The sequence below is a fragment of the Botryllus schlosseri genome, chromosome 12, assembly GCF_051294905.1.
Source record: "Botryllus schlosseri isolate E-star chromosome 12, Bs_hap1, whole genome shotgun sequence".
NCBI classification, from domain to species: Eukaryota; Metazoa; Chordata; class Ascidiacea; order Stolidobranchia; family Styelidae; genus Botryllus; species Botryllus schlosseri.
Window position 1 is genome coordinate 22,821,817 of NC_137247.1, and position 11,681 is coordinate 22,833,497.

General features: G+C 37.1%; 2 long non-coding RNA genes across 6 annotated transcripts; one reads left to right on the forward strand and one right to left on the reverse strand.

The window, feature by feature from the left end:
- Nucleotides 1-946: 946 nt before the first annotated feature.
- On the reverse strand, nt 947-4,730 carry LOC145452165 (uncharacterized). 3 transcript variants are annotated; one of them, XR_013919222.1, is made up of 4 exons: nt 4,184-4,730; nt 3,715-3,811; nt 3,367-3,508; nt 947-3,033 (listed from the first exon to the last, which is right to left on the reverse strand). It is a non-coding gene; the product is annotated as an uncharacterized LOC145452165 (long non-coding RNA). The 3 variants fall into 3 exon arrangements; XR_013919221.1 differs by having other exon boundaries at nt 4,189-4,728; XR_013919220.1 differs by lacking the exon at nt 4,184-4,730 and having other exon boundaries at nt 3,715-4,177.
- Nucleotides 4,731-7,041: 2,311 nt separating this feature from the next.
- Nucleotides 7,042-8,882, forward strand: LOC145452163 (uncharacterized). Of its 3 annotated transcripts, none has more exons than XR_013919219.1 (4): nt 7,042-7,580; nt 7,953-8,049; nt 8,256-8,397; nt 8,731-8,882. It is a non-coding gene; the product is annotated as an uncharacterized LOC145452163 (long non-coding RNA). The 3 variants fall into 3 exon arrangements; XR_013919218.1 differs by having other exon boundaries at nt 7,044-7,575; XR_013919217.1 differs by lacking the exon at nt 7,042-7,580 and having other exon boundaries at nt 7,587-8,049.
- Nucleotides 8,883-11,681: the final 2,799 nt, after the last annotated feature.

Genomic DNA, 11,681 nt, shown 5'->3' on the forward strand with positions numbered 1-11,681 from the left:
AGTAAAACTAATCGTGACCGATGCAAGACGACGTGAAACAGCGCTTTCGCTCGATTCTTGTAGTGACCACATTTCATACGATTCAGTCCTTTTCATGTCACTAGAATAAGGATGATTAAACCGACAGTGAAACGCCGCCGGCGTCTTATAACGTAATAATGTAAGCTGTGTCGGGTGCTGCTATAATGTTCGGAGCGAATATAGTAGAAATATAACCAGTAGCTTACTTTGAAATCTCTACTTGTAGTTGTATTGGAGCAGAATTGTGACCGATACATTAATGATTTTAATACTCTGTATTTTAAATTACCCACACCTATGAGTCGAGATGTTCTTAAGTAACTCATGTTTTCAATATCACCTAAACGCAAAGCTCCAAAATTTCCATGTTGATCAAATACCACAAACTTTGCTTGCTTTCAGACTTAGTAACAAAGCGCATAACAGATTTCACCTAAATAAGTCGGTACTCCGAAATTTTTGTAAATTAGAGCTTTTTGGTGATGGACTTAAGTTCCAATGAACAAGTGTTCACGTAGGTTCGAATGGAGCAGAATTGTGACCGATGCATTAATGATTTTAATACGTACGTATTTTAAATTACCCACACCTATGAGTCGAAATTTTCTTAAGTAACTCATGTTTCCAATATCACCTAAACGCAAAGTTCCAATATTTCCATGTTGATCAAATACCACAAATTTTGCTTGCTTTCAGACTTGGTAACAAAGCGCATAACAGAATTCACCTAAAAAAGTCGGTACTCCGAAAATTTTGTAAATTAGAGCTTTTTGGTGATGGACTTAAGTTCCAATGAACAAGTGTTCACGTAGGTTCGAATCCCACACCCAGTACGTTTTACGAGAATTAACATTTTTAGATTCAAATAGAGCATATTGAGTACTTTTTCAGCGCATTAGAGACGTTTACACTATGAAGCTCGTAAGCTTTGCTTGAGTTTTTTAAATTAAGGTAGAAGTAGCCATTTCCGAGTAAGTAAAACGTTAGTATTTTAGGTCCATTTCTGCTTAATGCAATAATTATCGTGGTGTTGAAGCAGTCCAATATCATAAACACTTGAAAGAATTTGTTGCATGCAGCTAAAAACCTAATTGAGTACTCGGAAGAAGTACAAGTAGCACAGTTTGTGGTGTTTGTATGACATCAAAATTTACGTACTTTTCGCTTACCTTATGTTAATAGTGTTCCTCGTCTATCTACTTTATAAGATTCAGTGTAGAAATTCAGTAGAAATGTAAACACGCTTGAATATGACTAAAACTCGCATAAGCATTACACTATGATTGATTATTTCAATTAGCAAGCATAATAGATCATCACCTAATGAATGCAAGGACGAGTTCGCAAGTGGAAAATAAGTCAGATCGCTCGAAATAATAGTCCCGAGTTGCGTAAAGCTAAAATTTTGCTGGCTTTCAGAGTTAGTAACTAAGCGCGTAACAGAATTTACCTAAAAAAGTCAGTACTCCAGAAATTTTGTAAAGTTTAGCTTTTTGGCATTGGACTTAAGTTCCAATGAACAAGTGTTCACATAGGTTCGAATCCCACACCCACTACGTTTTACGAGAATTAATATTTTTAGATTCAAATTTAGCGTATTGAGTACTTTTTCTGCCTTTTTCAGCGCATTAGAGACGTTTACACTATGGATTTCGTGAGCTTTACTTGAGTTTTATAAATTAACGTAAAAGTAGTCATTTCCGAGTAAGTAAAACGTTCGTATTGTAGGTTCATTTCTGCTTAATACTATAATTATCATGGAGTTGGAGCAGTCCAATATCAAAAACACCCGAAAGTATTTGTTGCATATAGCTAAAAACCTAATTGAGTACTCTGAAGAAGTGCAAGTAGCACAGTTTGTGGTATTTCTATGACATCGAAATTTAGCTAACCAGAACTTATACTTGAGTACTCCGAAATGTACAAGTACTTTACCTTTACACGACGTTTCTGTAAAATGAATACTGATTTTATTAAAAAATAAAAAAGCACGAAAAATTACATTTTATCCCAAACCATCAGATTACTAAAGTAGCTTATTGCGTATATGGACCTAATACTAAAGTGTGTGACACAGGAGTGATTCATTAAGTATAGCGCAAACAGGCCAAACCTATAATTGAGTGCTCCAAAATGTACAAGTACTTCGCTATGTACTCCCTCCACGTAAAAAGTGACAGATTTAGACAAAAGTTGCTATAGAACTGCGTTAGTTTTAAAGTTGTTCCATCATGCAATGTGTGATGAAATTTGGTATGCTGCATAATCACAATGCCCTGGAGCTCATTTAGATACGTTTTTTTAATGTAGTTACACATTCTAGTTGTTTTGATGTAAGGAAAAAATCATTCGATAACTCGATAGTTAACACGCGTTGATGTAACTTTCCTCATTTGTATGCATAGCCTACACGAAATTACTATTAGCATCTTCGAAACTTTTGGTCTAGTTCATCCGCTTGCATTTCGAAACAGACCATCACGACAAGACTCTAACCCACCACATCCAAGGTTTCAGTTGATCATATCGAAGAATATCATGTCCATTCGTGTTACCACCCGCAGATTGCGCCACTGCCTCATCAATAATTGTTACGTCATCATCATCACTAGCTTCCGGCTCTTTACTATACATAACGTGCTGTTCACCGTATCGATAGCACCAACGAATATCCGTGAAAGGGTTGTAATCTCGGTGAAATAGTGTGCGACACATTTTTCCACAATTCGAATGCATGTCGGTTCATACTAAGACCATGTTACGGTCAAATATGTGTGTTTTTCTGTCTCCAAGTCAGCTACCCCCACATTGAATGTACAGAGTCGGTGTCAAATTTCTACAGCTACGTAAGGGAATTTTTAGGGTTACCCAGAATGACGATTTTTTCAATATATTTGAGAAATGACATAACGCACCTTTAGGGCTGTGCAATCTGTTCCATCATTATACGCTTGTAAGTCGCCCCGAGCATTCGTGTGTCAACGAGTATGCAGTAATCATTTTCTTCGCTACCTGAAATGGAACGATTTAGCTTCAAACTCAACGCATTAGCATAGCGAATTTAAGTATAGACGATAAATAATATACAGTATAGCTCTACCTAATTAATTCATAATATTGTAACCACAGCGAGATTCGAGTAATAAGCGGGGCTAGATAGTCTACCCTAAACAGAGAACTTGCATATACATTCGAATTTATGCGACTTCGGCTATATTGCCGGTTAACATTATAGCCGCGCACAGGACTGATTATTACGTTATAGCTATTTAAATGGTACGATATAGGAGAAATCTCGGTACGCTGGCGATTTTTTCATAATAGTTGAGAAATGATATAACGCACCTTTAGGGCTGTGCAATTTGCTCCATCATCATACGCTTGTAACTCGCCCCGGGCTTGAATGTGTCCGCGAATATATGCCGTGATCATTTTCTTCGCTACATGAAATGAGACGATGTAGCTTCAAACTCAACGCATTAGCATGCTAAATTTAAAAAAATAGGTCGTAAATAATATAGCGAAGCTCTACTTAATTAAATCTTAATATTGTAATAGCACAAATTATGACGTAACGTGATCTAGGTATTACTATAGATGTAATATATGATTATTCAGCATTCGAAATGATAAAGCTTCAGCCATGAAACTCTGGTGATTTTTTCAATATAATTGAGAAATGATATAACGCACCCTTAGGACTGTGCCATCTGCTCCATCATTATACGCTTGTAAGTCGTCCTGGGCTTGCGTGTGTCAACGAGTATGCAGTAATCATTTTCTTCGCTACCTGAAATGGAGCGATTTAGCTTCAAACTCAACGCATTAGCATACCGAATTTAAATATAGACGATAAGTAATATGCAGTATAGCTCCACTCAATTAATTCACAATATTGTAACCACCGCGAGATTCGAGTAATAAGCGAGGCTAGAGAGTCTACCCTTAACGGAGAACTTGCATATACATTCGAATTTATGCGACTTCGGCAATATTGCCGGTTAATATTATATCTGCGCACAGAACTAATTATTACGTTATTAGCTATTGGAGAAATCTCAACGTAATTCAATCTGCGTGCACAATCCACGTAAGCTAATACCGCATCGAGAAATTATAGCTAAATTTAGTTTAAATCGATACAAAAATACATGGATCCTACCTTACCTGTGATGCCTGCCTCGTTCGCTGTGCACATGACAATACTTGGAACAGAAATGTGAAGTTTTCAGAATGCGAATTACTTTACGTCGGAAGTAAACATTCTAATTCGTATCGCCAACGCAACTTTATTTATAATGTTCTAATTCGCATTATCGATGTGGCCCGACTTCTTGGAATCGTAATCAACTATATTCGTGGCACATTTACACGCGTCAATTTCTTGGAATAGTATTCGGCAACATGCGCGGCCCCAGCAATAATCGCGCAGACCTTAATGTTTTTGAGCTGCATAGCAATGAAATCTTTTGACTGCAAGCGCGAGTTCACAACTGACAAATATGTTAGATCGCACGAAATAATAGTCCCGAGTTGCGTAAAGTTAATGTTCTCCGCGTAGCTGAGATCGAGGTTTTTCAAGATTTCATCATCACACATCTAATGATGGAACACCTTTGAAACTATCGCAGTCGAATACCGACTTTTACGCATATCTGCTTTTCGTGAACACAGCATATACCCATACATAGTCAATTTTAATAACAGAATTAGTGTGCGAAACATCAAATTCTCACCTTGAACGTTGGTACGCAGTTGTAGGACATAATAAGAATGAACCATACCAAATTTCGTCACACATTTTATGATGTAACACCTTTAAAACCAACGCAGTTCTATACAGACTTTTGGCTAAGTCTGTTTTCCGTAGCGTAGCACGTACCTATGCATAGTCAACTTTAATAACGGAATTACCATGTTAATAATCGACTCCCAACCTTGAAACTCGCTACACCGTTGTAAGACATTATGACAATGCACCATGTCAAATTTTGTTACGCATTTCATGATTGAACAACTTTAAAACTAATCCAGTTCCATGCCGACTTTTGCGGGGGCGTAGCACGTACCTATGCATACTCAACTTTAATAACGGAATTACCGAGCTTAACATTGAATGCGCAACTTGAAGATCGGTTCACAGGTGTAGGACATTATGACAATGGAACATACCACTGCGCTAACTTTCAGAATTGTTAAGTATAGTACTCGCACTTTGTGAGAATACCCAAGTAGGGTTTTTGCCTACATGCACCAAATACTCTCAAGTCCTTATGATATTGGAGTACATCAACTTCATGATAGCTAGAGTATTGAACAGAAATGGACCTAGAGTACTAACGTTTTACTTACTCGGAAATGACTACTTCTACCTTATTTTAAAGGATACCTCGTTCGAAGCGAAATTTATGTGGTTTTGGATAATATCCAAGATGTAGGCTCACTTTGAAGGGTACTTCCTAAAACTCAAATATTGCGCAAAAAGTACAATTAGGGATCTAAAAGTAACTAATATAGATGGTTATTTCCGTAGATGACTTACCCTCTACTCAAGAGGTTTTTCAGGTGGAACTACCTACTTTTAGGACTGTGTATGTCAAAGTAGTTTGAGCTTACGTTTATATCACCTTGACAAGTGACATTATCAGACATGAAAATGATATTATCACGTAATACCAGAAGTTAACACACGTCAATGTGTTTCGGAATTCACGAGAAATTGCTTACTAAGAGAAGTATATTCTTGTGTACACAATAGCGGAGAGAATATTTAAAATGTAGTAAGCAGGCCGATGGGTATTCATTGAGTTGTATAAGCATAAAAAACATTCCCGCGCGCCCCTAAACCCTGCCTAACCCTACCACCTAATCCTAAGACGCGCGCGCGCGGGAATGTTTTTTATGCTTATACAACTCAATGAATACCCATCGGCCTGCTTACTACATTTTAAATATTCTCTCCGCTATTGTGTACACAAGAATATACTTCTCTTAGTAAGCAATTTCTCGTGAATTCCGAAACACATTGACGTGTGTTAACTTCTGGTATTACGTGATAATATCATTTTCATGTCTGATAATGTCACTTGTCAAGGTGATATAAACGTAAGCTCAAACTACTTTGACATACACAGTCCTAAAAGTAGGTAGTTCCACCTGAAAAACCTCTTGAGTAGAGGGTAAGTCATCTACGGAAATAACCATCTATATTAGTTACTTTTAGATCCCTAATTGTACTTTTTGCGCAATATTTGAGTTTTAGGAAGTACCCTTCAAAGTGAGCCTACATCTTGGATATTATCCAAAACCACATAAATTTCGCTTCGAACGAGGTATCCTTTAAAATAAGGTAGAAGTAGTCATTTCCGAGTAAGTAAAACGTTAGTACTCTAGGTCCATTTCTGTTCAATACTCTAGCTATCATGAAGTTGATGTACTCCAATATCATAAGGACTTGAGAGTATTTGGTGCATGTAGGCAAAAACCCTACTTGGGTATTCTCACAAAGTGCGAGTACTATACTTAACAATTCTGAAAGTTAGCGCAGTGGTATGTTCCATTGTCATAATGTCCTACACCTGTGAACCGATCTTCAAGTTGCGCATTCAATGTTAAGCTCGGTAATTCCGTTATTAAAGTTGAGTATGCATAGGTACGTGCTACGCCCCCGCAAAAGTCGGCATGGAACTGGATTAGTTTTAAAGTTGTTCAATCATGAAATGCGTAACAAAATTTGACATGGTGCATTGTCATAATGTCTTACAACGGTGTAGCGAGTTTCAAGGTTGGGAGTCGATTATTAACATGGTAATTCCGTTATTAAAGTTGACTATGCATAGGTACGTGCTACGCTACGGAAAACAGACTTAGCCAAAAGTCTGTATAGAACTGCGTTGGTTTTAAAGGTGTTACATCATAAAATGTGTGACGAAATTTGGTATGGTTCATTCTTATTATGTCCTACAACTGCGTACCAACGTTCAAGATGAGAATTTGATGTTTCGCACACTAATTCTGTTATTAAAATTGACTATGTATGGGTATATGCTGTGTTCACGAAAAGCAGATATGCGTAAAAGTCGGTATTCGACTGCGATAGTTTCAAAGGTGTTCCATCATTAGATGTGTGATGATGAAATCTTGAAAAACCTCGATCTCAGCTACGCGGAGAACATTAACTTTACGCAACTCGGGACTATTATTTCGTGCGATCTAACATATTTGTCAGTTGTGAACTCGCGCTTGCAGTCAAAAGATTTCATTGCTATGCAGCTCAAAAACATTAAGGTCTGCGCGATTATTGCTGGGGCCGCGCATGTTGCCGAATACTATTCCAAGAAATTGACGCGTGTAAATGTGCCACGAATATAGTTGATTACGATTCCAAGAAGTCGGGCCACATCGATAATGCGAATTAGAACATTATAAATAAAGTTGCGTTGGCGATACGAATTAGAATGTTTACTTCCGACGTAAAGTAATTCGCATTCTGAAAACTTCACATTTCTGTTCCAAGTATTGTCATGTGCACAGCGAACGAGGCAGGCATCACAGGTAAGGTAGGATCCATGTATTTTTGTATCGATTTAAACTAAATTTAGCTATAATTTCTCGATGCGGTATTAGCTTACGTGGATTGTGCACGCAGATTGAATTACGTTGAGATTTCTCCAATAGCTAATAACGTAATAATTAGTTCTGTGCGCAGATATAATATTAACCGGCAATATTGCCGAAGTCGCATAAATTCGAATGTATATGCAAGTTCTCCGTTAAGGGTAGACTCTCTAGCCTCGCTTATTACTCGAATCTCGCGGTGGTTACAATATTGTGAATTAATTGAGTGGAGCTATACTGTATATTACTTATCGTCTATATTTAAATTCGGTATGCTAATGCGTTGAGTTTGAAGCTAAATCGCTCCATTTCAGGTAGCGAAGAAAATGATTACTGCATACTCGTTGACACACGCAAGCCCAGGACGACTTACAAGCGTATAATGATGGAGCAGATGGCACAGTCCTAAGGGTGCGTTATATCATTTCTCAATTATATTGAAAAAATCACCAGAGTTTCATGGCTGAAGCTTTATCATTTCGAATGCTGAATAATCATATATTACATCTATAGTAATACCTAGATCACGTTACGTCATAATTTGTGCTATTACAATATTAAGATTTAATTAAGTAGAGCTTCGCTATATTATTTACGACCTATTTTTTTAAATTTAGCATGCTAATGCGTTGAGTTTGAAGCTACATCGTCTCATTTCATGTAGCGAAGAAAATGATCACGGCATATATTCGCGGACACATTCAAGCCCGGGGCGAGTTACAAGCGTATGATGATGGAGCAAATTGCACAGCCCTAAAGGTGCGTTATATCATTTCTCAACTATTATGAAAAAATCGCCAGCGTACCGAGATTTCTCCTATATCGTACCATTTAAATAGCTATAACGTAATAATCAGTCCTGTGCGCGGCTATAATGTTAACCGGCAATATAGCCGAAGTCGCATAAATTCGAATGTATATGCAAGTTCTCTGTTTAGGGTAGACTATCTAGCCCCGCTTATTACTCGAATCTCGCTGTGGTTACAATATTATGAATTAATTAGGTAGAGCTATACTGTATATTATTTATCGTCTATACTTAAATTCGCTATGCTAATGCGTTGAGTTTGAAGCTAAATCGTTCCATTTCAGGTAGCGAAGAAAATGATTACTGCATACTCGTTGACACACGAATGCTCGGGGCGACTTACAAGCGTATAATGATGGAACAGATTGCACAGCCCTAAAGGTGCGTTATGTCATTTCTCAAATATATTGAAAAAATCGTCATTCTGGGTAACCCTAAAAATTCCTTTACGTAGCTGTAGAAATTTGACACCGACTCTGTACATTCAATGTGGGGGTAGCTGACTTGGAGACAGAAAAACACACATATTTGACCGTAACATGGTCTTAGTATGAACCGACATGCATTCGAATTGTGGAAAAATGTGTCGCACACTATTTCACCGAGATTACAACCCTTTCACGGATATTCGTTGGTGCTATCGATACGGTGAACAGCACGTTATGTATAGTAAAGAGCCGGAAGCTAGTGATGATGATGACGTAACAATTATTGATGAGGCAGTGGCGCAATCTGCGGGTGGTAACACGAATGGACATGATATTCTTCGATATGATCAACTGAAACCTTGGATGTGGTGGGTTAGAGTCTTGTCGTGATGGTCTGTTTCGAAATGCAAGCGGATGAACTAGACCAAAAGTTTCGAAGATGCTAATAGTAATTTCGTGTAGGCTATGCATACAAATGAGGAAAGTTACATCAACGCGTGTTAACTATCGAGTTATCGAATGATTTTTTCCTTACATCAAAACAACTAGAATGTGTAACTACATTAAAAAAACGTATCTAAATGAGCTCCAGGGCATTGTGATTATGCAGCATACCAAATTTCATCACACATTGCATGATGGAACAACTTTAAAACTAACGCAGTTCTATAGCAACTTTTGTCTAAATCTGTCACTTTTTACGTGGAGGGAGTACATAGCGAAGTACTTGTACATTTTGGAGCACTCAATTATAGGTTTGGCCTGTTTGCGCTATACTTAATGAATCACTCCTGTGTCACACACTTTAGTATTAGGTCCATATACGCAATAAGCTACTTTAGTAATCTGATGGTTTGGGATAAAATGTAATTTTTCGTGCTTTTTTATTTTTTAATAAAATCAGTATTCATTTTACAGAAACGTCGTGTAAAGGTAAAGTACTTGTACATTTCGGAGTACTCAAGTATAAGTTCTGGTTAGCTAAATTTCGATGTCATAGAAATACCACAAACTGTGCTACTTGCACTTCTTCAGAGTACTCAATTAGGTTTTTAGCTATATGCAACAAATACTTTCGGGTGTTTTTGATATTGGACTGCTCCAACTCCATGATAATTATAGTATTAAGCAGAAATGAACCTACAATACGAACGTTTTACTTACTCGGAAATGACTACTTTTACGTTAATTTATAAAACTCAAGTAAAGCTCACGAAATCCATAGTGTAAACGTCTCTAATGCGCTGAAAAAGGCAGAAAAAGTACTCAATACGCTAAATTTGAATCTAAAAATATTAATTCTCGTAAAACGTAGTGGGTGTGGGATTCGAACCTATGTGAACACTTGTTCATTGGAACTTAAGTCCAATGCCAAAAAGCTAAACTTTACAAAATTTCTGGAGTACTGACTTTTTTAGGTAAATTCTGTTACGCGCTTAGTTACTAACTCTGAAAGCCAGCAAAATTTTAGCTTTACGCAACTCGGGACTATTATTTCGAGCGATCTGACTTATTTTCCACTTGCGAACTCGTCCTTGCATTCATTAGGTGATGATCTATTATGCTTGCTAATTGAAATAATCAATCATAGTGTAATGCTTATGCGAGTTTTAGTCATATTCAAGCGTGTTTACATTTCTACTGAATTTCTACACTGAATCTTATAAAGTAGATAGACGAGGAACACTATTAACATAAGGTAAGCGAAAAGTACGTAAATTTTGATGTCATACAAACACCACAAACTGTGCTACTTGTACTTCTTCCGAGTACTCAATTAGGTTTTTAGCTGCATGCAACAAATTCTTTCAAGTGTTTATGATATTGGACTGCTTCAACACCACGATAATTATTGCATTAAGCAGAAATGGACCTAAAATACTAACGTTTTACTTACTCGGAAATGGCTACTTCTACCTTAATTTAAAAAACTCAAGCAAAGCTTACGAGCTTCATAGTGTAAACGTCTCTAATGCGCTGAAAAAGTACTCAATATGCTCTATTTGAATCTAAAAATGTTAATTCTCGTAAAACGTACTGGGTGTGGGATTCGAACCTACGTGAACACTTGTTCATTGGAACTTAAGTCCATCACCAAAAAGCTCTAATTTACAAAATTTTCGGAGTACCGACTTTTTTAGGTGAATTCTGTTATGCGCTTTGTTACCAAGTCTGAAAGCAAGCAAAATTTGTGGTATTTGATCAACATGGAAATATTGGAACTTTGCGTTTAGGTGATATTGGAAACATGAGTTACTTAAGAAAATTTCGACTCATAGGTGTGGGTAATTTAAAATACGTACGTATTAAAATCATTAATGCATCGGTCACAATTCTGCTCCATTCGAACCTACGTGAACACTTGTTCATTGGAACTTAAGTCCATCACCAAAAAGCTCTAATTTACAAAAATTTCGGAGTACCGACTTATTTAGGTGAAATCTGTTATGCGCTTTGTTACTAAGTCTGAAAGCAAGCAAAGTTTGTGGTATTTGATCAACATGGAAATTTTGGAGCTTTGCGTTTAGGTGATATTGAAAACATGAGTTACTTAAGAACATCTCGACTCATAGGTGTGGGTAATTTAAAATACAGAGTATTAAAATCATTAATGTATCGGTCACAATTCTGCTCCAATACAACTACAAGTAGAGATTTCAAAGTAAGCTACTGGTTATATTTCTACTATATTCGCTCCGAACATTATAGCAGCACCCGACACAGCTTACATTATTACGTTATAAGACGCCGGCGGCGTTTCACTGTCGGTTTAATCATCCTTATTCTAGTGACATGAAAAGGACTGA